The 26,829-nt window shown below is 39.6% G+C and overlaps 1 protein-coding gene and 1 long non-coding RNA gene across 3 annotated transcripts in view; one reads left to right on the top strand and one right to left on the bottom strand.

The window, feature by feature from the left end:
• Positions 1-10,602, bottom strand: part of LOC124880707 (ATP-sensitive inward rectifier potassium channel 10-like) — a 30,878-nt gene extending 20,276 nt beyond the window's left edge. Inside the window, exon 1 of one of the 2 annotated variants that reach the window (XM_047386001.1) lies at positions 10,059-10,602. The gene's annotated coding sequence lies outside the window, so the exon portion shown is untranslated. The remainder of the gene's footprint in view (positions 1-10,058) is intronic. The other variant, XM_047386000.1, reaches the window with a different exon arrangement.
• A 3,846-nt stretch (positions 10,603-14,448) lies between these two features.
• On the top strand, positions 14,449-26,050 carry LOC124881253. Its single transcript, XR_007041588.1, has 4 exons — positions 14,449-14,559; positions 21,894-21,972; positions 23,601-23,711; positions 24,037-26,050. It is a non-coding gene; the product is annotated as an uncharacterized LOC124881253 (long non-coding RNA).
• The last annotated feature ends 779 nt before the right edge of the window (positions 26,051-26,829 follow it).

Raw genomic sequence — 26,829 nt, 5'->3', positions numbered from 1 at the left:
GAGGATATTTTTTGACTGAACTTATTGCAGAGGTGGCATCCAATTATATTACCATGATGGAATTCACTGAGCCACTGCAAGCGACTCAATCTATCAGAGATGTTTGTAGAAGCGGTCTAGGTGAAAGAATACCTTTGGCAATATAGTTAATTTTTTTTCTGCCCATGTTTTAGTTACTGATCTGTTCCCATTGCTTGTAAAAACAGAAAACAGGTTTGGTGCCAAAAGGATTCAAAATGTATTCTCTATTTTATAATGTTAGAAACATTGCATTCACTAATTGGCCATTAATTCTTGTTCGCTTGGGAATCCATTTTGGATTGTCACATTAGGTAGCTGCATTGGCCTGGTAACAATTCCTTTAACAACATAATGAACACCCATTAGTAAAAATTCTGCAGGAATGAGAGACAAAAGGAAAATAAATGCTAAGTGCCATCACCTTGATGATAAAGGAGAAAGTTCATTGTAGGGAAATGAGTTTTAGCTTTTTTTTAACAGTGCCAGCTGTATCTTTTTGGTTTTGTATATTTTTGTTGTTAAATGCAATAAATGGATCATAAATACATTAGGAAGAAATCTGTCTATACTTCTATATCTGTTGTGATTATGAATATTATTATATTATTTAATATTTAATATTAATACTTTAATATTTTATTAAATAATATTTTGGTGTGTTAAGGGTTGTCCTGTGAATACCAGCCCGATAAGGCGGTGGAATTAGGACAAAATTGGAAGGGATGAGCCAAGCTCTGACATTATTAATAAATGATATTTAGGGAAATAATTTTTCCTAGATTGGAAACTAACATCCTTTCAAGCTTGAGTGGGCAAGCACATGTTCATCTCTGTTAGTGGTCGGAGCTAACAAAAGAAGCTTATAGCTGGTTACCAGAATCAAACACATACCTTTAAAATACCACTAAATAAAAGGTTGAAATGTATAAGCGTGGATGGCGAGTTATGGCCAATCTTCTGGGTTTAAAAACCACCCTTTAAATAAAGTTTGTCTTAACTTTAAAAACACAACAGAACACATCCTTAGCTGAGTGCTAGTCTGGTAGCACTTACTGTAGCTGAGTTTCTCAACACAAACAAAAACAAACGTCATTAAACGAACATTATTTTATTTATTTATTTTTTACTTTATTATAAACTTCTTTGGGAATATTTCAGCTGTTACGGACACGGAGACTGAAATGAAAAGGAAAAATGAAGCTCGAAAAGGAGAGAGATGGGGGGAAAAGGGGAGAAAATGAGGAAAGAGTGGAGAAGAGAAAGAAGGATGAAGAGAATACAAGATTACACCCTGCTTGCTTATACACCTGCATCTGTTTCTCTTTTTTTTAACAAAATAGTACACGGTAATTCTGAATGTAAAATGTACTTAGTGAGAGGTGCAGCCCAATATAGAACATCTGTGTATCTGTCAACACCTGAAGCTTAACACCTGTGAGTATGGGTGTGGATGCGCTTTTGTATACAAGGTTTCTCCACAAAAATATGCAATAGCGAGTGTGAGGACCCACAGGCCTGCCCCGTGGTCCCTGGACGGACACTGAGGAGATCCGAGCCACAGACATCTAAAGGCCCCCCAAAGCACAGGAACCCCAGGAGAACCACCGCCGGGACTACCGCAACCCCCCCAGAGAAGAGCAGTGGAGAGTCCCAGGGGAACCACCCAGCAGCAACAGTTCAGAAGCCCCAGGGAGCCGCAGCGACGAGCCCACAGGCCCCGCCGGCAGCCGTTCACGCCCGAGCAGATCCAGCCATGGACCCAGAGGCCCAAGACCCCGGGACACACCACCCCCCAAGCAGAGGCCAGACAGAGCCCAGGGGGCCAGGCCCTGGCAAGCAGCTACCGGGAGTGAGCCAGCACACACCAAAGCACCCAGCCCCGGACACCGAGAACCACAAGTACACCAGTGGGCAGAGACTCCAACCACCGGCAGGCGTTGTGGCGGAGAGGAAGCTGATCCAGGAGAGGGAGCAGTTCAAGACCCAACCTGTCGCAAAAAAAACAGGCATGCACAGTCACAATCACCCACTCCCACCCTCATGGATACACAAAAAAACACTCACATCCAACGTAAGGATAAACAACAATGGACGTCATACACTCACTCACACTCCCCATGCATACTCTATACTTGCAGGCGCTGGTACCCCCTAGGGGCAACCAGCCCTTGGACCAAGGAGGTGGTCCCCTTCCTTCCTGGGGCAGAGGCAGGCAGACAGCGCCGGTACTGTCCAGACCCGGGTGACTCCGGCCCGGCTCCAGCCCCCCCGCCCCGGACCCAATCCCCAACAACCCCCATCCACCTCCGGAGAGGGGGCGAACATTATTTAGATTATTTTAGTGTAAACTAATCTCTGCCCAAACACTGCCTCTCTCGTTAACCAAGCTGAGGAGAAGTTGTCCTGGGCGTTGAGGAAGACACCACATGTGGGTAAATAAAGGATTAGCTTGCAGCTAACCTCCTGTTAGCTGTGAGGAAGGGCTTTTACTCTTTTTGCTTCACTTTGTTGCATCTAACCGCGTGATCATATGATGCTTTTGGATCCAGTTTGAAGAGTTATGTTTGCTTGCCAGCAAAGAGACATACTTCTTTGGTGCCTCTCCTGTCCGTTTCCCGTCTGGAATCCACATTGAAACAGGTCTGTTTGTTGGAACGTGGGGTTTTTATTCAAACAGAGACGTCACGAGAAGTCCGCTGTTACCCCTGTTGTTGCTGTTCCTGGCTGAGCTGGAAGTAGGTTATTGCGATTTATTTTGAAAGTTCCAGAAACGTTCTTCCTGGCCTTTAATGTCGTAACCCATGGGTGGGGTCCAAACATATCCTATACCCTCTTAATGTTATCATTTAAGATGCAAAGATATAACCTGATTTTATCTCCATCGATCTTTCTATCAACTCTCACCAGCATCCCTACAGCATGATACAATGGAAACATGCCATAAAATGTCAAAAGTTTGGAATATTATTTTAGAACCTAACCCTGCTTTAAACTTCTCCACAGCTTTATCCCTGTCTGGTGTGTTCTTAAGTCCTAATAATGTTTTCTCACAAATGTTTGTGGACAATTAAGCTACTGTAGGTAGTTGAGGTGGGCTGAAATCAATATACATGTCCCATTTTATAGATTTTATATGGTTAAAAAGTAGTCAGTCGGTCATTTTCTGCTGCTTATTCCATAGTGGGCACGCAAGGGAGCTGGTTTCCAGCAGTCTATGGGCGAGAGGCGGGGTACACCCTGGACAGGTCGCCAGTCCATCGCAGGGCAACACACAAACAACCATGCACACACTCATTCATACACCTAAGGGCAATTTAGAGAGACCAATTAACCTGACAGGCATGTCTTTGTACTGTGGGAGGAAGTACACCCAGGACCTTCATTCTGCAAGGCAACAGTGCTACCAACTGCGCCACCATGCAGCCCTGGTTAAAAAGTATTGAAAACTAAAGTTTTCCACCTTACAAGCATGCACTACTTTGTTTTGGTCTGTCAGATAATGCATTTAAGTTACTGGTTGTATAATTAGATTTATGTGCATTCTGTCTACATCTAACAGACACTGTAACACTTTCTCTCTCACAACTGACTCTGTCATGAGCCTTTGGTATCACATTTCATTGTCCTGAGCTTCTCTGCGGTTTATTTTTCAACCTGCAAGTGATGACCCATATTGCCTCTTAAAAGTTGAATCCTGTTTGGTTCCTTATACATAACAGGAAGAGAGAAGCAGTTTAATAGCCCTCATTTCCTTGATGTATTTTCCAGTATAGAAAACAATTTTGGGAGGAATAAATATAAACCATACCAATTAATTACCCTTAATTCCTGCATGTGCGTAAAAGTGATGTCCAATAATGATTAAACATTATTACATATTTTTTGGGCAACAAATCCTTGCAAAAACATTTTCATTAGAATTTACCTGAAGATGTTGTTTTTTTTAACTGTTATTCTCATTCATCATGTGTGGTGTCATGCAGGGAACGGAAAGACTAACACAGTCATCTGGGATTTAAATCCCAACTTTGCTGCATTTCTTCCTCTTTTCTGTAAATTTCTATTTTTAATGCTTGTTGTACACTGAAAGTGTGTGATGAAAGAGACAATAAACTGAATTTAACTAAACTGTACTGAACTTCAGGCCTTGACAAAATTGCACATAAGATTTTTTATATTTTTCCAATCTGAACTACATATCTTTATATCTATAACTAAACATCTTTAGTGTCAGGAGATCCATTTCCTGTAGAGGTTTAAAAACAATTAAAGCAAGCCAAAATTAGATTATATTTTTTGGTTTTCTTACAAGGAAAACAGGTAAAGTAGGAAAAAAGTATTTGAATTTGAGAGAGAACTTTATGTTATGTGGTAGAAATATTGATACATGCAACTCATTTTCAATGGGACCTTTAAAGATGGCTCTTGTCTTTTCAGTACAATTTGTTGATAAGACTCTAGATTAGAGAACTTAATGCCTGCCTTAAAGTCCCTTAGTTTTTAAAGGGTGATACCATAGTTATAAATTTAAATAAACTTGTAGACCTTTGAGCATAGGTGTGGGCTGGTGGGATAATGAATAAAATAGCAAAGGTCAGTGATATTGTAATCTATTCTTTAATGAAGTATTTTAAAAGATGTCTGCTGCTGTGGCTTTGACATACTTCCATCATTCTTTCAGAGCTTTTTACCCCCAGAGAATGACAACACTCAAGGTTGTGATCTCTTCCGCCCTGTCCGGCCCATGCAGCCCTTGTCTTCCCTCTGTCCCGTGTGCACAAGAATCCTTTGTTTTCGATTAGATGAAAGGGACAAAAGCCACTATTGAAAAATATGACTGGCTGAGCTAGTAAGTGAAAGAGAGCAAGTTAGACAGGGAAAGGAGACCAGAGCGGAGAGCTGAAGGGTGCGCCGGTGTTTAGTGATGTTTTTGATCTTGTGTGATTATGCAGTGCTTGTCATTGCAGTTGGGGAGCAGAGATGAGAAAGTAGGGGGGTAGACAGTCGAAGTGGTTCTGAGGGAAAGTTTGAGAGAGAACAGAGCATCAGGTGGCAAGAGGAGTGAAAGAAGGAAGAAAGCACGGGAAAGATGAAGGATAGAAAGGAAGGTATGTGGAGTGAAGGTTGAGTGACAAAAGCTTGGGATTAGTATTCCAGAGGAGAAAGTAATCCCTTCCACTTTGTGTGCCTGTCCAGAGTCCACAACCATAAAGACACCCCTGCAGCCAGTACATGGCCCTGAAAAGACTCTAGCTGAAAGGCTGGGACAACTGTTCACACCACAGCAGCCTCTGTAGCTGGACTGAATGGACAGTCTAAACATTAACACACGCCGTGCCAAAATGACATCTAGTAAGCCAACTCAAGACAACAGAAAGGCAAACTTCATCCAGCTAAACTAAGCCCCATAAATAAGCTACTGTTGAGACAACAGCTCATAATGATGATAACGATTAAAGGCAATCTGATTAGGACAGAATGTCTTCTTTTGAACAATTTGCATATCAAAACACTTTGTGGCTGCGCTGAAATACAGATCTGTAGATACAGCAAATTTCTGCAACTTAGACAAATACCACATGAGTCCTATAGACAAGTTTTGTGCAAGATGTAAATTAACATCTCAGCAAAATAATTTTAAACTGTTTGAATTTTTTCACATTTTGTCACATTACAACTGCAATCCTTAATGTATTTTATGAGGATTTTATGTGATAGATCAACACACATTACACCATAATTGAGAAGAAGTAAAACCATCCAATGAAAAAAATAGATCTAAAAAGGTGAAGTGCATATGTTTTCAGCTCTCTTTATTTACTCTGATACATCTTAGTAAAATCCAGTTCAACAAACTGTCTTTTAGTAAAGAGACACCTTTGGGGAATTTAATTTCATTATAAATGCAGCTTATAATGAGATTAAACCTCTGTGAAGGCCTCCAAGGTTTGTTAGAGAACATTAGTGAACAAACAGCTTCATGAAGACCAAGAAACACAGCAGACAGGAGAAAGTTGTGGAGATAGTTTAAGGCTAAAAAACAATATCCTAACACTTCACAGAGATGGGTTCACTGAGTTCAAGCCATCACTTGAATATGCAAAGGGTATGGCACAACTGGAAACCTACCAAGACACAGCTCTCCACCTAAACCGACAGAGTGGGCAAGCAGAGCATCAATAAGAGAAGCAGAAAGACACCAATGCTACCTGTGGGACCTGCAGATATCTGTTGAAGAATATGTCAACAAGATAGCTTTTAGTTATGAACTCCACCAATCTGACCTTTATGGAAGAATTGTTGAAAGAAAACTATAAGAGTTCCTAATGAAATGTACCAAAACGTCATGTAAAAGGCACGGCAAATATGGGGAGAAAGGTGCTTTGGTCAGATGAAACCAAAACGGAAATATATCGTCTACTTGCAATGTGTTACAGAGGATGTATAATGCATCAAACCCTGAACACACCATCCCTATGGTGATGTGAATGGTGGTGGCACCTTCGTGCTGTGGGGATATTTTTCCCACTGCAGCTGATCAGGGTTGCTGTGAAGATGTTTGAAGCTAAATACAGAGCAATCCTTACTTTCCTTACTTTTAGAATGGTCCAGTCAATGTCCCAACCTCAATCTAATCAAAAATGTGTGGCTTAAGAATTGATGTTTTTGTTTGAGCTATTTACCAAAGAAAAATACTCAAAAATAGTAGTCTCTAGTTCCATCCATTCATCCATGTTCTTCCGCTTATCCGGGGTCGGGTCATGGGGGCAGCAGCCTAAGCAGAGAGACCCAGACTTCTCTTTCCCCAGCCACTTGGGCCAACTCGTCCGGAGGAATCCCAAGGCGTTCCCAGGCCAGCCGAGAAACATAGTCCCTCCAGTGTGTCCTGGGTCTTCCTCTGGGCCTCCTGTGTTTAGTCTCTAGTTGTGCATAGAAATAACCCTATAAAGACTTGGTGGTTCAATAAACCTTTTAGACAAGGGCTAAGATTTTTACCTGTGATAAAACTTAAAATCATGTATAATTTTCTTTTCTCTTGTTCTATCACCTAAAACACCAATGAAAAATATTGTAGTTGTAATATGACTTTTGGGAAAGGGTTCAAGGGAAACTGATATTTTTGGAAGGCACTTCAAATACCAGACTCCCTCAGTCTTATAAATCCTTTCTAACCCAGCTTTAAAAAGTTAACAGTCTTTCTGCTTAACTATCACATCCACTATCAACTGAATCAGACATAGTATGTAGTTCCCATGCAGAGTTTGAATGTACTATTACTCCTTCCATTCATTGCATTTAAAGCTACCTTTGAGATATTATTATTGCACATGCTGGTCTTAAAATGATGCAGATTTTTTGATATGTCGTGCACTACACTACACTTTTCTGCAAAAAAGGCTGCTCACACCAGCCAGTCAAAGAAGACACTTTTCCTATTTTAAAGGGGACATATGCAAAGTCCACTTGTTTAGCCTTTAAATACATTTTGTTGTGTACTTAGAGTCTATAGGAGTGCAGAAAAGTCTAATTTATTCCCTCTAGGTATGGCGGAGATATGTTTATATTCTGTTTAGGTCACATTTTTCAGTCCGTTCAGTTTTCTCCAACATCTGTTACGTTTTTCCAACTGTTACGTCACAGTATTTGCTGCAGAACAGCTAAATAAGGTCATGGGCTTCCAGCTGATCAATTTCGTATAACTGCCATAATTATTTCTCGTTCAGATTTTGTAGTCCAAGTTCTAGTATGCCTACTCTGAAAGAGGATCGGTTTGGTTGTTGGGTGTTTTAACCCACGTAATTCATTACACCGTCCCCCAACATCAAAACTTCAATAAGTGCCTCGATAAATTTTATTTTTCATGAAATGTTCCCACATCAGAAGGGAAATTCTTATTTCTCCATTTCAAGAACGAGTCCTTCAGCAAACTCTACCAGTACCAAAAAGGATTTGCTAAAACTTCATCTGATTAAGGGGTCGGTTCCTTCTGTCTATTGTTTTGCTGCTTTTGTCTTGTTTCTGCGGCGCTAGATAATTGTTATCAAACGACAAAAATGGATGAACGGGTTAAAGTTCAGCACTCTTTGATCTGGACGGGGGCGGGTTGTGAAGTGTCTCAGTAGCATTTAAAGAGACGGCACCAAAACAGGGGTCTCTCAGATGGACCTCAGAACCGGGGTAAAAGAGGATCCTGTGGAGCTACAATAACAAGGCGTTCAAACCACAGCATTGCAGTTCCACTTTATATAGACCACAACTGAATGATTTAACTGTGAAAAGGAAGAATTCAAAAGCATGATATGTCCCCTTTAAAGATGATTGACCCCATGTTGGCTAAATCATCGCTCTCAAGGAATCAGTTTGGATCTGACTGTAGGACTGGACAGCTACTTTCCCTTTGCTCCATATGGCATTTCATTATTGGATAAAATGTAAAAGGTATTGTACTTGAATTGTATGAAGTCTCTAGAAGACTAGAGACATTCCATGAAGTTGGTGTTATAGCTGCCTTTGTACAGCTTTACAAAGAAGAGCAAACTGATTAAATCACCTAAGCTTTTTTTTGAAGGATCATAACCAGTGATACAAGTTATGCCTGCAGCTTCAACCCAGAAGCCATAATTAACAGCCATAATGTATATATGTTTTAGATTTAAACTGTCCATATTGTGTCATAAAGACACAATATGTCTGATCTAAGTTCAAATGACTTTACCTACATCATGCATAGTATTTTGACAAGGGGCAACTGTTCTGGTCACTAACAACAATCATCCATACATCCATCCAGTTATTTTGTACCCACTTTATCCTGTTCAGTTATCAGGTCAGATGTAGGGTGTGACCTGGACTGTTCGCAAGTCCAAAACAAAGACACACATGACAAACAGCGCTCATCATCCTTTCTTAATTCCCAGAATAACTGTGTTGGGGTTGTTTGTTTCGGACCCACAAGAGAGTCCCACAAATGTGTGTTTTAGAAGTACTCAGACTGGACTTCAAGGAAACGTTCTTCTACCCAAAGTATTTCTTCCTTCTCAAGACTACCAAAATTGCTTGAAATGAAAGAAATCGCCTAATGTATAACGTTAAACATAAAAAAACACAGTAATCTAAACACGTTGGCTTCTAAATCCTTTGCATTTTACATGAATAAATTTTTTTTCTCTCTTTTAAATTTGAGGAACAAAAAATGATGCAATCAGAAATTGCAGCTACCACGTAGTAGTCTCAAACAATCTCCATCTGAAGCCGACACTTCCTTAAACCAATCCCTCGACTTCCTCAACCATGAATTACTGTCTGGAGAGTTACAACACTGAATGAAATTTATGAATGGAGGTCAGCTGTTTGGCAAATATTCAGGAGTGACTTTATGCAGCAGAGCTACAACTTATTTTAAATCTATTCTGTCTACTACTTCAGTGGTGCCCCTCACTGAAAGACATGTGAAAACATGATCACACCTGTTCTGTCCTTTGTGGATTTTAAAACTGGTATTATGCATGTTTGACAGCACCATTATCAGCTTTTAGAAATAATTCTGTAAATTTTCTTTAGTTGCATAGAAATAAACCTACACAAGAATGAAAAGTTATAGAATAATGTTTGCCTGTTGCATCTGGCCTAAAAGACATTCTGAGTTTATACAGATTCTTTCTACTTTTAAACTTCTTTACACACCTGGAGTGTGATTAAAAAAAAGTGAATTCTGTGCAACATTGGGATTAATATGACATGTAAACCTCCTCTAGTGCTACTTATTACCACCTATATGCCTCTAAACAGCAAACGCAGCATGTTCAGTAAGAACGAGCTGCAGCTTTTATAATATCTTTTATAGTATGAAACCTGAAGTGTCCCAAGAAGCATTTATCCTCATATGAGTGAGTAGAAATAAACATAGCAATGAGTAATACAGTAATTGTTTATTATTAGTACATAACAGAACAAAAATATATATGTTTTAGTCAAACAAGACAAATTATGAAGCCAAAAATATAAATATCATACAAATATTAATTTACTTTTCTTACCTTTCTGTTGACCTGTTATGGATGTTGACTTTCAGTGCTGTTCGGACAGTTTCACTGTCAAGCAAATGTGCAAAAACAGGCTGAGATGTTTTTGTTGACTTGGGGAAAAAAAAGAAAATGCTGCAAAACTTCAAGGTCTTGACCGAGTTGCACTTGTTGACAGTTCACACATGTTTAGTGACACTTTTCGCCATTGCCTTGCATTGGTTCTCTTGCAACACTACATCAAAGTCATCATGTGCATCTAAAAAAAAGGAAATTTCTCAGAGAAAATCGTGAACCTGTCAGAGGAGAGACCTGGATGAGGATTACCCAGTGGTTAGTCAGTGTCCCCCAGCACACTGGCACTGGCAGCACCGGTTCCGTCTCACTGTTACTGGATCATTATGTAATCGGATGAGGACAGTTTGCACTTTTTCTTCTTGCTTGCAAAGCAGAGAGAGGGAGAGAGCGCGCCCTGTGTGTCCACTTGGAGAGACCTTAAAAAAGCCTGTGCTGTCCACTCCTCCAAGGACCCCCCCCCTGCATCATCACAGGCATACCCTGCTATATAAACCCCAAAGCATTCAGATGGCCACAGTTTTTCGACATTTTTAATTCATTAATTCAGCTCTCCTCCCAGCTTCTCCTCCTACCCCCCCTCCCAGCCACTCTCCGTGACTGTACCCGATAAATGGGCCTCTTTGTTGGAGAAGCCTCCTCTGCTGTTTCAGCCATTGTCAACTTTCTCATGCAAACGTTTCATGAGTCTAAGATACAAGCCTGGAAGTTGCACTGGAACAAAGATATTTACAAATCCACAAAGGGGAGGGGGAACTGGACTCTATTCTTGTGTACTTGGCATCTTGCACTTTGCGTTGGGGCTCTGTGAGGTGGTGCCATGTCCGCCTGCAAGGAGGGGCATTCGGTAGTGTAAAGGCAAGAACAAATTATCCTCCTGATAATGAAAAGAGATGAACAGGATGAAAAAGCACCAAAGCAGCAACTATCACACTTAGACTGTAGATGTAGATGTATATTGTCAAACTAACCCTTTGTAGGAGCAAAAACCTTGTGCAAAGCAAAAGAACATTGTGTACTATAGTCAAGCTGCTGAATATATTCCCTCCAGCACATGGTATATCACACTTTTTCAACAACCTTTTGCTCACCGATGTGTATTATTTAGCAACGTCTGCATCAACTATTAAAGGTTTATGTTCAGGGGCAGATCCAGGGGGTGACCAGGGGTGGCCATGGCCACCATAAGCCAATCTTTGGAAACCCCTGCGGGCACCCCAAGAACCGGCAGTTCCCCTCCAAAACAGATGGTGGCAGCAGTAATGCTGTCAATCACTAATACAATTATGATTCAATTCAATTCAGTTTATTTATATAGTGCCAATTCACAACACATGTTGTCTCAAGGCACTTCACAACAGTCAGGTACATAAATTCCAATTAATCCTAACCATTGAACAGTGCAGTCGGAGTTAACTTTTTATTCAAATTGGATAAAAAGTTTTTCTCTCTAAGGAAACCCAGCAGATTGCATCCAGTCAGTGACTTGCAGCATTCACTCCTCCTGGATGAACATGTAGAGACAGTGGACAGTCACTGGCGTTGACTTTGCAGCAATCCCTCATACTGAGCATGCATGTAGCGACAGTGGAGAGGAAAAACTCCCTTTTAACAGGAAGAAACCTCCAGCAGAACCAGGCTCAGTGTGAGCGGCCATCTGCCATGACCGACTGGGGGTTTGAGAGAACAGAGCAGAGACACAAAAAGAACAAAGAAGCACTGATCCAGGAGTACTTTCTATGGGAAGGAAAAGTAAATGTTAATGGATGTAGCTCCTTTAGTCATTTCACCTAGAAAAAAATAACAGATAAACTCTGAGCCAGTTTTCAAGGTTAGAGTCTGAAAGAGAGCACATATAATTAGTTACAGTAAAAGCTCAGTCAATGTCCATGTCTAGGAGAGAGAAAGGGTTAAACACTAAAAGACAGGGCTATGTGGATCATCGTTAGAGGGTGAGCATTAAGTTGTTGCCAGCAGAAGCTCGGACAATTCCCCTCTCCAGAAAGGTGTCACAGGTAGACACAGAGCCAGGCCAGGTGTAGCTTCTAGGAAGAGAATAGAGAGAACATAAAGTTAAAAGCTGAAATAACAGCAAATAATGCAAAATTGGAGAGTAGTGTGAGAATGTAGCGAAGAGGGTGAAAGTGGTCGTTATGTCCTCCAGCAGCCTAAGCCTATAGCAGCATAACTACACAGATAGTTTCAGTTCAGATTATTTAGTTAAACGGCGCTTATTTACAACAATGTTGTCTCAAGGCACCTCACAAAGGCTCACAAATTGTCCACATTGATGATAAACATGCAAGGTGACTTATTGGAACTAGTTTTGCTAGTTCTGCAAGAGAGAGTGACCACCACTGCTCAAACCACAGAAAGAAGGGCACTGTGTGTGGCGTAGTGGTAGAGTGCGCTACCCATATACAGATGCTTCAGTACTCAATGCAGCTGTCCCTGGTTTGAGTCCCGACCCCAGCCACGTGTGCTGCATGTCTTGCCCCTCTCTTTACCCTACTTTAAAAAGACAATAAAAATAAAGGCAACTAGTGCCACAAAGAAGCCTAAAATCAGTTTTTGTCCACCCCTCAGTGAGCAATGGTCTCAGTCTGGCCACCCCAATAAAACCTTTCTGGCTCTGCAACTGTTTATGTTTAACAAATACAGTCATATTCAATAGAGTAGGATATGCAATCTGAACCAGATCGTTTGTCAGATTAAAAGTACCCTTCTAAAGTACCAACCTTTAAGCAGGTTTGAAACATACTTTTAATTAAGCCCACATTTCTGCATCAAGAAGTTTTTTTATTAGTCGGATGTAATATACTAATCTTAAATGTCTTGTTTTCATTAGCTGTAAGCGAAAAATCCTCATAATTAACAGAAATACAGGCTTTAAAACATCAGTTTGTGTGTAAATAGTCTATATAATGTTTTACTTAGTGAATTGAGTTACTGAAATAAATGAACTTTTCAATAATATTCCAATTTATTGAACATGACTGCATCTACAGAATAAATAAACTATTGCCAGTTTATGCACTGTTAGATGAAACTATTTTGTCAAATAAAAATCTGAAATGGGTGGCATGTATTTATACTCAGAACCTGCTGAGTTAATACTTTAAGTAACCACCATACAGTTGGAGTTGCAAGTCTTTTGGGGTATGTTTCTACCAGCTCTTTACATCGAGATAGTAAACATGTTTGCCTACGTATCTTCATAACAAAATGTCTCAGGCTCAGTCAGATTGAATGCAGAGCATCTATGAAGATACATTTCCAGATTCTTAACTGGATTTAGGTCTGGACTTTGGCTGGGTCATTCTAACACATTAACACTGGCTGTCCTAATTTCAATGGCAACCTGGGCCCTGAGCAAGCGCCTTTGCCCCACCCCCACAAAGTACCCACAAGGTGCAGTAGTAGACCTTCAGAAATTACTATGAACTTGTGCTTAGTTTTTAACCTATCAATATCACCTTTGACAACACACTAGAACTAACCGAACCTTTAAAAACATGTAGGCAACGGCATCTCTTGGCATAGGCCATAAAAGCATTCGCCTAGTGTGGCAAAAATGAATTAACGAATGAATGCATGAATGAACGAACAAAAGAATGAAAAAATGTATGAATACTGTACTGCCATTAAGTTCCCCTGGAAACAGAAACAGAAATTGAGTAAAAGCAAGAAAACAATTGGAAAATTTAAAGACCTCTGGGGTCCTCTGTGGCATGGTTGTTTTTTCACTTTCAGTGACATCAGAAAAGTTCCCTTTGTGAATCTCAGTTGTCGGCTAGACAGTAGGTGTGATTGTTTCCACTAGGTACCAAAGCACAAGACAACAACGGTTACTTGGTTAGCGCAAAGGTTAAGCTACAGCTGCAAATCATGTAAATTTTGTAGAACATTCATGTAGAAGGAAGTGCAATGATATTTAAGTAACAATTAGTGATTGAAAAATAGTTGCACTTTTCCCATTATGCTATGACACAAATGGGACATATTTTAATCGCTTTACAAACATTTATATATATATATATATATATATATATATATATATATTGTGTGTGTGTGTGTGTGTGTGTGTACAGCCATGTATTGATACAGTTATATTTAGTTATACTCTTCTCAGATCTTTGTCAGTCAATAAATGTTTTAAAGCCCCTTCAGAGCAATCCATAAAACAGATTTTTGAGGCATTTTTGGCCATTAAGACCCACATTTGACTTTCCGTAAGGTTCTCACTCCATAACTGTACCTAACAAGTGGAATTCTCCAACATTTAAAGTTGCTAGGTAACTTGTCTTCTTTATTTGTTGTTGAGTAATGTATTTGTCCACTGTTGTGCCGGAACATCACTGTATGATGTCTAAATTCTGGGAACATCAAGAAGGGGACCTGAAACTTCAATGTGAGCACCGGAGGCTTCAAATATAAGAAAGTAAGCTGCGATACTTTAGGGGAGTATTGGCTAAATGTACTGACTGAGTGAGAAATCTTTCGAGGTGAATTAATTTAGCTGCCAATTCAAAACCTGTGACCTATCAACACATGACACTAAAATAAGAGCATAAAATACTCTAATACCACAATTCAAAACTGCTTTTGCTCATTATTCTCGAGAGAGTTACAGTTGCAGTGCCGTGAAAAAAGATTTTAGATATCTTTTATTTATTTTGTCACACTTACATTTTTGTGATCAGCAAATACTAAAGTGTATTTGCTGATCACAGACAAAGATAACCAGAGAAAGAACAAAAATAGTATCCAAACCAACTTGGCCCCATGAAGAAAAGGCAATAAGGCCTCAGACCTAATTTGGTCCCACTCCTCTTCCCACACTCAAGGATTTTCAAGCATAAATTTCCTCTTTTAGGTCCCACCATAGCATGTCAAAAGTATTTAGGTCTGGTTTTCTCCAGGTCACTCTAAGACCTTCATTTTGTTCTTTTATTGAGTCATTCAAAGGTGGACTTGTTGGCATGCTTTGGATTAGCTTTCTCCTACATAACCCAATTGATCTTAAAGTATCTGGCTGCCAGACGTTCTACTTAGGGATTTTCAGATACAGATACACGATTTTATCAAATATTGTAAGTTCTCCACCCTCTGAAGACGCAAAGCAGCACCAGACCATCAGACAACTCCCACCATGTTTTTTAGTATAATGTTCTTCTTCTGTAATCCTGTGTTAGTTTTAAGCCAGTTTTAAGCCTTTCACTTTGTCTCATCAGCACACTGAATATTTCCCCAAATGTCTTGAGGATCAATAATGTGTTTTTTTGGCATATGTGAGTCAGGTGTTTGAGGTTTTTTTGGTCACGAGTGACTTTCAGCTTTGATTTCTTCCACTGATGACATTTTTAGTCTAGTCTCTCTTTCTTATCGTTGAATAATGAACACTGACTTTAACTGTGGTAAGTGAGGTCTGCTGGGCTTTAGTTGTTGCTCTGGGTCCTTTTTTAACCTGAATCAGCCATCAAGGCTTCTTGAAATAATTTTGGTAGGCCGACCACTCCTGGGAGCATTCCTTGTTATTCCATGTTTTATCCATCTGTGGAAAATCCCTCTGTGATTCAGTGGAGTCCCAAAAACTTAGGAATGGCTTTGTAACCCTATAGACTAATAAATGTGAGAGTTTTTATTTCCTCTTCTGTTCTTCAATCTATTTCGATTGGGGCATGATGTGTTGCTTTTTCAGATTCACTTGCCTACTTCGTTCTGTCAGACAGGTTCTATTAAAGTTATTTCTTGATTGTATGGGTCTAGTAGTGGCTTGTGAAATATGCTCCCATTATGATCAAACACAGGTAGTTTATGACATTTTCACACAGGACAAGCTTGTTTTGGATTGCTTTCTTCCCTTAATAAATGAAATTATTATACGAAAACAGTTTCTTTTTATTTAATTAGGTTAACCTTTAAAAATGTCATTGATGATCTGAAAAGATACAAGTGTGGCAAAAAGGAAAAAGAGAACAAATCTCTGAGGGGACAGATAATTTTTCACAATACCATATATATGCTGTACATGTGGAAGCACATTTTACTTACGGTACTTAAGAAGCTCAAATGAAAGTCACCATGTGGTACCTGGAGATGTGCACCTGTTGCACTAATGCACTGCACCAGAAACCACACACTGCACAATGTTTTCCACTGCTAGATTCACACACTAAATACACATCAGTCTACGGGGCCCCACCAACCTATTGTGTGTTTTTTAACACTCCTTCACATCCTGTGGCTTTGGGGCTCCCCTTGTTCCCAGCAATAGAGACTTGGATCTAAGAAAGTAAAGATTTTATGGGTTTTTTTAATACTCATTTTTTTGTATTTTTAAATTTAACGATTGCTTGGCTCTTTATAAAGCAAAGTAATGAAGGTAATAATAATAATAGGACTGAAAACAAGACCACTTTGGGTATTCAGATTGATTATTCAGACAAAGAGATGCAGAGAAAATCAGTTTTTGTTCAGCTGCTTTATAAATTCTATACATCGGCACAGTGCAGCTATCAGCATTTACCCTCATCAGTTTATTCTTTCTAAATTGCTGCGTTTTGTCTCACCAAGCAGAAAGGTTTTCGGGGTCATGACACCTACTCAAGATATTGAGAGATCTCAGAGTTCTCTTGGTGCTATTTTTTTTTTACTTCCGGGATTTCACTGGATGATTGAAACATCAAAGGTTGAGCGAAGAGATAAACAATCAGAATCAGAATCAGAAAAGCTTTATTGCCAAGTACGTTTTTGGACATACAAGGAATTTGTTTTGGCGTAGTCAGTGCAATACAATACAAATTAAACAGTATAAACATATCTACAATATAATATAAATATATGTGCACAGTTTTAAGTGAGTGAGAGTAAGTATAGAGCAGTATAAGATGCAAGAGCAATACAACAGTGCAGATGATCAGTGTGCAAGTATGGCAGTGCAAGTAAAGCAGGAGTCCAAGCTGAGCGTTAATGTAACGCATAGAGTTACAATTTACAAGTGTCCTGTCAGCAAAAAAAAGGGGGGGAAAGGGGGAGTGTCAGTGTGGTTTTTCGGGCTTTGTTAACAAGGCTGGTGGCAGATGGGAAAAAACTGTTCTTGTGGCGTGAGGTTTTGGTCCGGATGGACCGCAGCCTCCTGCCAGAGGGGAGAGTCTCAAAGAGTCTGTGACCGGGGTGGGAGGGATCAGCCAGAATCTTCCCTGCCCGCTTCAGGGTCCTGGAGGTGTACAGTTCCTGGAGCGACAGTAGACTGCAGCCAATCACCTTCTCAGCAGACCGAATGACACGCTGCAGCCTGCCCTTATCCTTGGCTGTAGCAGCGGCGTACCAGATGGTGATGGAGGAGGTGAGGATGGACTCAATGATGGCTGTGTAGAAGTGCACCATCATAGTCTTCGGCAGGTTGAATTTCTTCAGCTGCCGCAGGAAGAACATCCTCTGCTGGGCTTTCTTGATGAGGGAGCTGATGTTTGGCTCCCACTTGAGATCCTGGGAGATGATGGTTCCCAGGAAGCGGAAAGATTCCACAGTGTCAATTGTGGAGTCACAGAGGGTGATGGGGGCAGGTGGGGCTGGGTTCTGCCTGAAGTCCACAACCATCTCCACTGTCTTTAGAGCGTTGAGCTCAAGGTTGTTCTGGCTGCACCAGTCCAACAGATGGTCCACCTCCCATCTGTACGCGGACTCGTCACCATCAGAGATGAGTCCGATCAGGGTGGTGTCGTCCGCAAACTTCAGAAGCTTGACAGACTGGTGAATGGAGGTGCAGCTGTTGGTGTACAGGGAGAAGAGCAGAGGAGAGAGAACACAGCCTTGGGGGGAACCGGTGCTGATGGTCAGGGAGTCAGAGACGTGCTTCCCCAGCCTCACGCGCTGCTTCCTGTCAGACAGGAAGTCAGTGATCCACCTGCAGGTGGAGTCGGGCACACTCAGCTGGGAGAGCTTCTCCTGTAGCAGAACTGGGACGATGGTGTTGAAGGCAGAGCTGAAATCCACAAACAGGATCCTGGCATAGGTTCCTGTGGAGTCCAGGTGCCGGAGGATGAAGTGAAGTGCTAGGTTGACTGCATCGTCTACAGACCTGTTGGCTCTGTAGGCAAACTGCAGGGGGTCCAGGAGGGGGTCGGTGATGTCTTTTAGGTGTGAGAGCACAAGGCGCTCAAAGGACTTCATCACCACAGAGGTCAGGGCGACGGGTCTGAAGTCATTAAGCCCTGTGGTCCTTGGCTTCTTGGGAACAGGGACGATGGTGGAGGACTTGAAGCAGGCTGGCACATGACATGTCTCCAGTGAGGTGTTAAAAATGTCTGTGAAGACTGGAGACAGCTGATCAGCGCAGTGCTTCAGGCTGGCTGGTGAGACAGAATCCGGACCAGCAGCTTTCCGGGGGTTCTGTCTCCTGAAGAGTTTGTTGACGTCCCTCTGGAAAGAGCCGTCCTCGGCGTGGGTAGGGGGCTGGTGGGGGGGAACTTCAGGGTGGGGGTTGGAGGTGCCAAGGCCCCTCTTGAGGTTGGAGAGATGGGGGTGGTGGATTGTGGCTGCAGCTGTTGGGGGGCGTCGTGGGGGATGGTTGCAGGACTGTCCCTTTGTCTTTCAAAGCGGCAGTAGAACTCGTTCAGGTTGTTGGCGAGGCGTCGGTCGTTGTAGTTGGTGATTTGCTTGAGCCCTTTCCAGACAGACGCAGAGTCGTTGGCTGAGAACTGGTTTTGGAGCTTCTCAGAGTACAGTCGTTTGGCCTCTTTCACTGCATTGCCAAACTTGTACTTTGCCTCTCTGTATATGTCTTTGTCCCCACTCCTGAAGGCCTTTTCCTTATCCAGTCTTAACCTTCTGAGTTTAGCTGTGAACCAGGGTTTGTCGTTGTTGTAACTCACCCTGGTGCATGATGGTACACAGCTGTCCTCACAGAAGCTGATGTAGGAAGTCACAGCCTCTGTGTACTCGTCCAGACTGTTGGTAGTAGTCCTGAACACATCCCAGTCTGTACAGCCTAAACACGCCTGGAGATTCTCCACAGCCTCACTGCTCCACTTCCTTGTCGTCCTCACAACAGGTTTGCAGAGCTTTAGTTTCTGCCTGTATGAAGGAATCAGGTGGACCATGATGTGGTCGGATTGGCCCAGTGCAGCACGTGGGACGGCGTGATAAGCGTCTCTGATGGTGGTGTAACAGTGATCCAGAATGTTGTCCTCTCTGGTCGGACATTTTATAAACTGTCTATATTTGGGGAGTTCGTGGGTCAGATTACCTTTGTTAAAGTCACCAGCGACGATTACTAAGGAGTCCGGGTTGGTCCGCTCCACACTCAGTATCTGGTCGGCGAGCATGCGCTGTGCGACCTGCACGTTAGCTTGCGGCGGGATGTAAACACCGACCAGGATGAACGAAGCGAACTCACGGGGGGAATAGAAAGGCTTACAGTTTATGATGAAGGCTTCCAGATCTGGAGAACAGTGCTGCTGAATCACTGTCACGTCGTTGCACCAACCACTATTGAGGTAAAAACAGATTCCTCCACAATCACTCCTTTCTGGCTGAGTGGGTGTTTCACAGTAAATTTAGCAGCTTTTCCTACCTTTGCTCAAGAGATGACAACACCATTCATCACTGCACTATAAAAAAGATTTTTTGTGAGTGTTAAATATTAATTATTATTTAACCTGTAGTCAAGCCTATTAGTTTGTAAATTTGATGGTCAGTAATGGGTTTGTTCTAACAGCGATAGCAACTACATTTTGGTAACAAATCCCACCAGAACCTTTTAATTAGAATTCAACTGATAATGTCGGTTCAGTTAGCCGTTGGGCTGACATGTTGATACGGGTTGCATTATGAAGGCATTTACAGTAACAACTCAGTAAACAATAAGAATTGCCATAAAGACTTGTGGTTGAGAATGTTTCTTGTTATTTGAGAAGATTTCACATTTATATCCAGCCTTGATTAGTTTAGCAACAGTGCTAATGCTGAAGTTAAACAAATTGACAACCTGAAGTGCAAAACAATGGATCATAATTGATTCATTTGTGTTTTTTTGTTTGTATTATTTTAAAAAGATCATATTTCATGCATTTTGCAATTTTATACAGAATGTATTGAATAAAATGAGCCATTTATCACTCAATACAGTAAGTGTTTGAGGAAAGTGCTAACTTTTTACTTCAAATTGATGTTTGGCTTTATAAGGTTTATAAAGATTTATGCCTTTTACTGTACGTATTTCACATGGAGAACAAATAGATCAGCAAAATCATCTACTTAATTAGAAGTTAGTTTAATATCGTAGCTGAGTGAGTACGTTTGCTGTAATTCAACTGATTAATTTGTGCATTTTAGTTGTTAAATATACATAATATCTAGTCAGAAATTTTTGTATTATTGTTAGCCCAACTTTTGCTTTACAAGCAGTCCTTTTGGTTTAAATGATCAAAATAACAAAAGTTTTATTTTGAAACATTACCTCGTAAGAAAGAATGAAATCCCAATGCATGAAAAATACAAACATGCGTCTTGTCAATTACATGTCCAGATTCTTCATTAGTATTTCAATTATTTCATATAGTTTCGGTATGTGTGAAAGAATGTTACCTTGGACAGTGACAAACTAACCGCTTTCAGACCGGCGCTTTAGGAAAACTATGTCACAGATGTCAGCTGTCCCTGAACTGAGGTGACCGTAAGAGGAGGAGGGAGGAGAGGAACAGGGAGGAAGGAGGGGGAAAGGAAAGTATCACAAAATAAAAGACACAAAAGAAAAAAAGGAAGGAGGGGAAGAAGTTAAGAGTCAGGAAGAGAGCAGACAATAAAAGAGGAGGCTGGGAGAAAGGAAAAAACAAATCAGCTCATGACTACTCAGACTTCCCCTGTTTTTCTGCAGCACCATCCTCCTCTTTTTCCACCCCTCTCTTTGTTGTGTTCCTCCCACATGATGCACATGTTTCTGTATTGTCTGGGCATCAATAAACCTCAAGTGCATCCAAATGAGACCATGGCCAATAATGTTTAAATAAAGACATAGAATATAAAAATAAGGAACTGAAAGTAGGCAGCTTGAAAAAGCAGAAGAAATTTAATTTCACTTTATAGTTACGCTCAAACGTTTTTTATACCTGATAAAGGATGAAATGATTTTGAATATTTATTTTATTTAATAGCAATGATTGACATATAATCACATTTTATCAAATTTGGACATATTTGGACAATAGATCTCAATAATGTAGTACCATTACTGCTATTACTGCTAACACTGTGTCTTCTAATCAACATATCATGTTAAAATATACTTAAAAGATCCTCAAACATTGTAAGGCAATGGATGTTTAAGTACATAAAATTATCAACCTTGTTTTTAGAACCATAATATTGTACCTAACCTGTTAGACACATCAACGCAATATTCTGAATATAATATAATTTTAAACAAAAGTTTAGGAAGAAATCCCCTTTAAAATGTGAGGTTTTACATTTTGTACACATCCATTGGTTTTTATTAGGAAGGGGGCGGTTGGGTTTTAAAAACCTTTCCATTTTGGATTAATCCTCTCTTAATAAACACTGACAGTGGGGAATCTGTGGTGTGTTTTTTTCTGCCCACTTGAGCTTAAATTTAACTACTTTTAGAACTGAATAAAGACCAGAAAACTGTTACCTTTGACAGTAAAGCTTGACTTCAGACATCCTGTTACTACTATTAGGTACACTCGCTATTTGTCAATTTAGTATTGAAATTTGATGAGTAGCCCCCTGAATTCACATTTCCTATTCTGACAGAGAGGCTGTTCATGATTCCTACAACTCCTGAGAAGTAAAGGTCCAGTCTGGATCTGGTCACTTCATGGAGCATGGAAAGGTAGACAACGCTTTAATGCTAATAAGTAATACCCTTGTCACGCGTGTGTGTCTGCATTGTCTCACAATGTATGAAGATGAGTGGCTCTAATACTGTAACGTGCAATATATGAATTATAAGGTAAGCCAGGATGTCACAGACTATTATGGGCAATAGAAATCTGCTTTAAAAATAGAAGGTACCAAAGAAACAATTTATTTCCAACAAAAGTATTCTCAAGAACATTTGGCAGAAACAAGTTTCTTTTTCCTGTTGACTTATCTTGAATCATCTTGCACCTGTTCAGTAATAGTTGCAGTTTCTCTTCAGATGCAGTGCCTTTAGTTTTTAAAGTTTGAATGGTTGCTTTTTTTAGCATTGAAACTTTGTCTATATGCAAAACATCTCAGCTTGGTTCAGATCAGGACTCATAGCTGTTTACTCTCTGTCTGAGTTGGTTGATGCGTTATCATCTGTTACATTCATCATTCAGTTTAGTGTTTCCTCTCACAGGATAAAATCTCCTCTTTAGTTTACTTTAGGTCTGCTGCTGTTTATCATTGGGTTGATGTTTCTTCCTAATATATCTACTCTGTCCATTGATAGTGTTTTGTTCATTAACACATTTTTATTTTACCTAGAGTGCCATTCTCTTTGACCTTAATCCACAACGTAGTACACTTTCTGTAGCAAGTTATTGCGCAATGCATATGGGGCACTAAAACCATCACTTCACATTGCTCCAGATCAACCAGGTGCTGGTTTCACAATCTGCCAAAAAAACCAAAAATAAACATTGCAGTTAAACTTCTTTGAAACCTTAGAGGCTACAAAAAAAAAAAAATCAAGAGTTTCTAGATCCAGGCTGCTCTCAAGGAAGTGAAAGGCTCACAATATGATGGAGGGATCCTAATAAAATATAATCTGGAACCAAAAATAGCAGCAACAGGGTGATCCTGTTATTTGCTCTTTAATAAGGGAACATTTTAATACCTTCGTCATTTTGATTCTCAACAAAGTTATTAGATTCCTTAATCACACAGTCTGTCTTCTTCTATTTTAATATCAGTAATTCAAAAGCTTTCTCATTGAAAAACCTATTTTATGATGACTGTTATGAAAAGTAATAATAAAAAATAACCTCATTTGGAACATGTCTGATTCACTCACTCCATCTAGTGGTATCTTTGGCAAATGTAATGTATTTTCACACAAATACATGATCACCTTCCATTTTAAATAGCAAGTGATTTTAGTCAAATTAATTAAAATGTCAATTATATAAACCACTAAATCAAAATAGATCAAATATCCTGTTGTCTCAGTTTTGTACTTTTCTAAAAATGCACAATCCTAAAAACCCAGAAATACAGTCTAGATAACCATGTTTTAAGAGCTTCAACTTTAGTTATTTTAGTTATTTTTGATTTAGTGTCAAGATAACATTTTAAGCAGTCAAAGCCATTTAGATATAAATAATTAATTGTTGTTTGATCTGGTGGTGTTTAATCAAAAAGGTCTATTTATCCTATCAATCTTATAAACCTTTGGTGCTTTAATTAACTGACTTCCACGCAAATCAACATGCTTTAGTACTTTCTACGTTTTAATCCCGGTTGTGATTTTTCTACTTTTTTGCCCCTGAATAGGTGGTCTGACTTTGAGAAAGCATCTGTAATTCACAGAAATAGCCTCTAGAGGTCCTCACTGGACTTCAACAGTCATATTCAGTCTGAGCTGGTGGTCTAACAGGTTTGCAAGTGAGTAGTGCAAGTTTACTGATAGATTTACAGGAAAAAGTCATTTCAGCCTAATAAGAGGAAAACTGCCTGGCTCGTAAGCTTTTCTTCCTTCAGGATTATACCTGGGACTGCCTTAAACATCTATGTTTTTTTTTTTCTTTGTGCTGTTTGTTGCTGTGTCAATGCCCCGTGAGAAATAAATGTTACCAGCTTAAAATATTAAAAATCTTGATAGTTCTATACTTAACGGGACATTTCTACAAGCAAACCACCCATTTTTCATCAGTAAAGCTGAAATAACCAGAGCTTCTTTAAACCTAATCACATTTGGTATTTCTTCCAGGACCGAAGGACCGCATTGCTCCATCAAGACAAGGAAACCTTCTTTACACATCTCATGACCAGAAACCTGATTGACTCATACAGCATGTGAATTTTTGAAAAAAAAACTTAAACAGAAACAAAAGGTGTCCTCAGTTCCACTGATCAGTGAGAAATCATCTAACCACTCAGCACCTGGGTCACATGGCTCGTTGGTCCAGATTATGTGAGCCTTTTACGTCACATGCTTCAAGGTCCACTGCCTTGCAAAAGTATTCATATCCCTTAAAGTAAAAACTTCAATATTCTTTATTGCTTTATTTATTTAATAGACCAACAAAATAGAGGACTTAATTGTAATTTCTCAGTAATTTCGCAGAAAAACTATCTGAAAAGAGGGGCGTGCATTTTGTATTCATGCCCCTTTACTCTGACAGCCATAAATAAAATCCAATTCAACATTTTGGCCTGCATGTAAAATGTTAGGTTTGGCTGAAAAGCTACGCTGCACGTCCACAGTGAATACACCTACAGACATGATGGTGGCAGCATCATGCTTGGGGGATACTTTTTTTCAGAAGGGACAGGGAAGCTGGTCAGTACTGGAAGAAAACCTTTTCGAGGCTGCTAAAAACTTGAGACTGAGGCAGGGTTTTACTTTCCAGCAGGACAGCAAAGAAAACATACAGCCAGAGCTACAATGGAATAGTTTAGATCAAAACATATTCAAAATACAGACCTAAATCCAATTGGAGGACAGCCTTCAAATTGATGTTTTCAAATACTACGATTGAGCTTGAACCTTTTTGCAAAGAAGAAACACACAGAGGAGTTGGCAAATTTTTTTATTGCTGCAGCCCACATACTTAACTCTCCTGTTTAATCCACAAATTCATTTTCCTTACAAATGTAGCTCTATTTAAAGGGAAATAAACAGGCTTTTCAACTCTATAAGACTGATTACCAAGAAGCATTGTTACAACAGGAAATAATCAACCAAACTGAGATATTCCAGCTACAAATAAAATGCACCCATAAAAATAGTTAAACGTTATACAACTGTGGTGCCAGAAAGCCTGTTGTAGGAGAATCCCTTATCTCACCCATCTTTTAAACACGCATATAAACAAAAGCACATGCAAAATCATTGAATTACGTTTTATTTGATGGGTTCCAGTGAGTCCTCGGCTCCTCTAATTTCAGTTTTAATGAAGTGAAGCCACATCCGGACTGTGATTTTAACCTCATCTGATCTTCCTCATGCAAACACATGATCTTTGCAGAAGAAATGCCTTTAGTGTGTCAGGTTTCCTTATTCTTCACCATAATAGGCACATTATTAATTCTGTAACTGTGCAAAAAATCAGTTTCCCTTGTAGTAGAATGCTCACATAAACTACAGTTACCGCGTGCAAGGGCAAACCTTTGGGTTTCCCACTGGGGGGTTATGCTCTTTGCCTGTTTATTTATTTATTGAGTCATTTACTTTTGTAAAAAGGAATTAGGCAATTGTGGCATTCCTGTATTAGAAATACTTTGTAATGCTTTTACTGTGATTTACTTTACTTTCTTGGGGGGGCGGAAAGTAAAGTAAACTATTATCAAAATCAGAATCCAGCTTTATTGCCAAGTTTGTACAGACAAACAAGGAATTTGACTCTGGTCCACTTTGCTCTCAGTAAGAATTTTTTTTTTGTTGGTATAATTATTAGTGGAAATAAAGAATGTATATATATATATATACAATTGACCTTACAAAAGAATATAATATGAGATCAGTCCAAGTATGCATGGTGTTGTTCTGACTGTTAATAAAAGACTTACTTTTTCTTTATCTTTTTTCTAACACATAACCAAACATTTTACGTTTTTAGAGCACCTTCAAATTCATCAGTGCTGCATCATGGTGTATCTGAGGGTTTGGCATGGACTCATTGTATTTCAATTCATTTCAATGAGGAAAATTGATTCCATGTATGAATAATTCCAGTTGAGAGCTCTATCACAAAATGAATCAAATTATAAAGTAGAGGTGCCACCAGGAGCGTTTTTAGAGTCTTGACACATTGGGGGCTTTAGCAAAGGCCCTAAGTAGTTTATTTTTCATATGACAGCAGCCCAGTTTATAAATAATTGAGTTACTTATAAACTAAACTAAACGAGGACATGTTGAACCAGTTCTCTGTCTTGGCTGGGTTTTCCTTGAATGTAAATCATTTGAATCAAACAAAAAAGGTTTACAATAATTTTACTTGATTTTAATGCTTTTGCTAAACTTTGTAGTGAAGGATGAAGAGAAATGGAGATCAAGGTTGGTCAAAAGCATTTTTCTGAAGCAGATAATGAAACATTTTGCGATATTTAAAAAATAATGTGAATTTCTGCTTAGTCCATCTGACAAAAGTTGCTCTTAAACTCAGGGAAACTATGTTAACTGCAGGTCAAATTAATGTGCAACTTTTCTCATCTATGTAAATTACCTTTTTAAGTGTTTCTCATCAAATTGTTCCACCCCTATGTCTCCTGGGTCTCAGAAAAGGAAAGTTGATATTCTTAAATTTCAGTCAATTGGTAAGATCCTAAAAACACATTTATTTTATTTAGTTATACTTTACAAACACTTTATTAAGATTTACTCTCTAAACATGTTCTTTCTTTCATGAACCTATTCTGTTTTGATGCCTTCTTCCCACCCCTTCATTCCACTCATAAGAAAATTACTTTCATTTGGCCTGCCAAAAATAATAAATAAAATATTTTACAACCCAGTCTGTAGTTCTCCACGGAGCACGTGAGATTTTACTGTGAAACATTG

This window comes from Girardinichthys multiradiatus, chromosome 14 (assembly GCF_021462225.1).
Source record: "Girardinichthys multiradiatus isolate DD_20200921_A chromosome 14, DD_fGirMul_XY1, whole genome shotgun sequence".
NCBI classification, from domain to species: domain Eukaryota; kingdom Metazoa; phylum Chordata; class Actinopteri; order Cyprinodontiformes; family Goodeidae; genus Girardinichthys; species Girardinichthys multiradiatus.
This window is presented reverse-complemented; position numbering and strand designations above follow the sequence as displayed.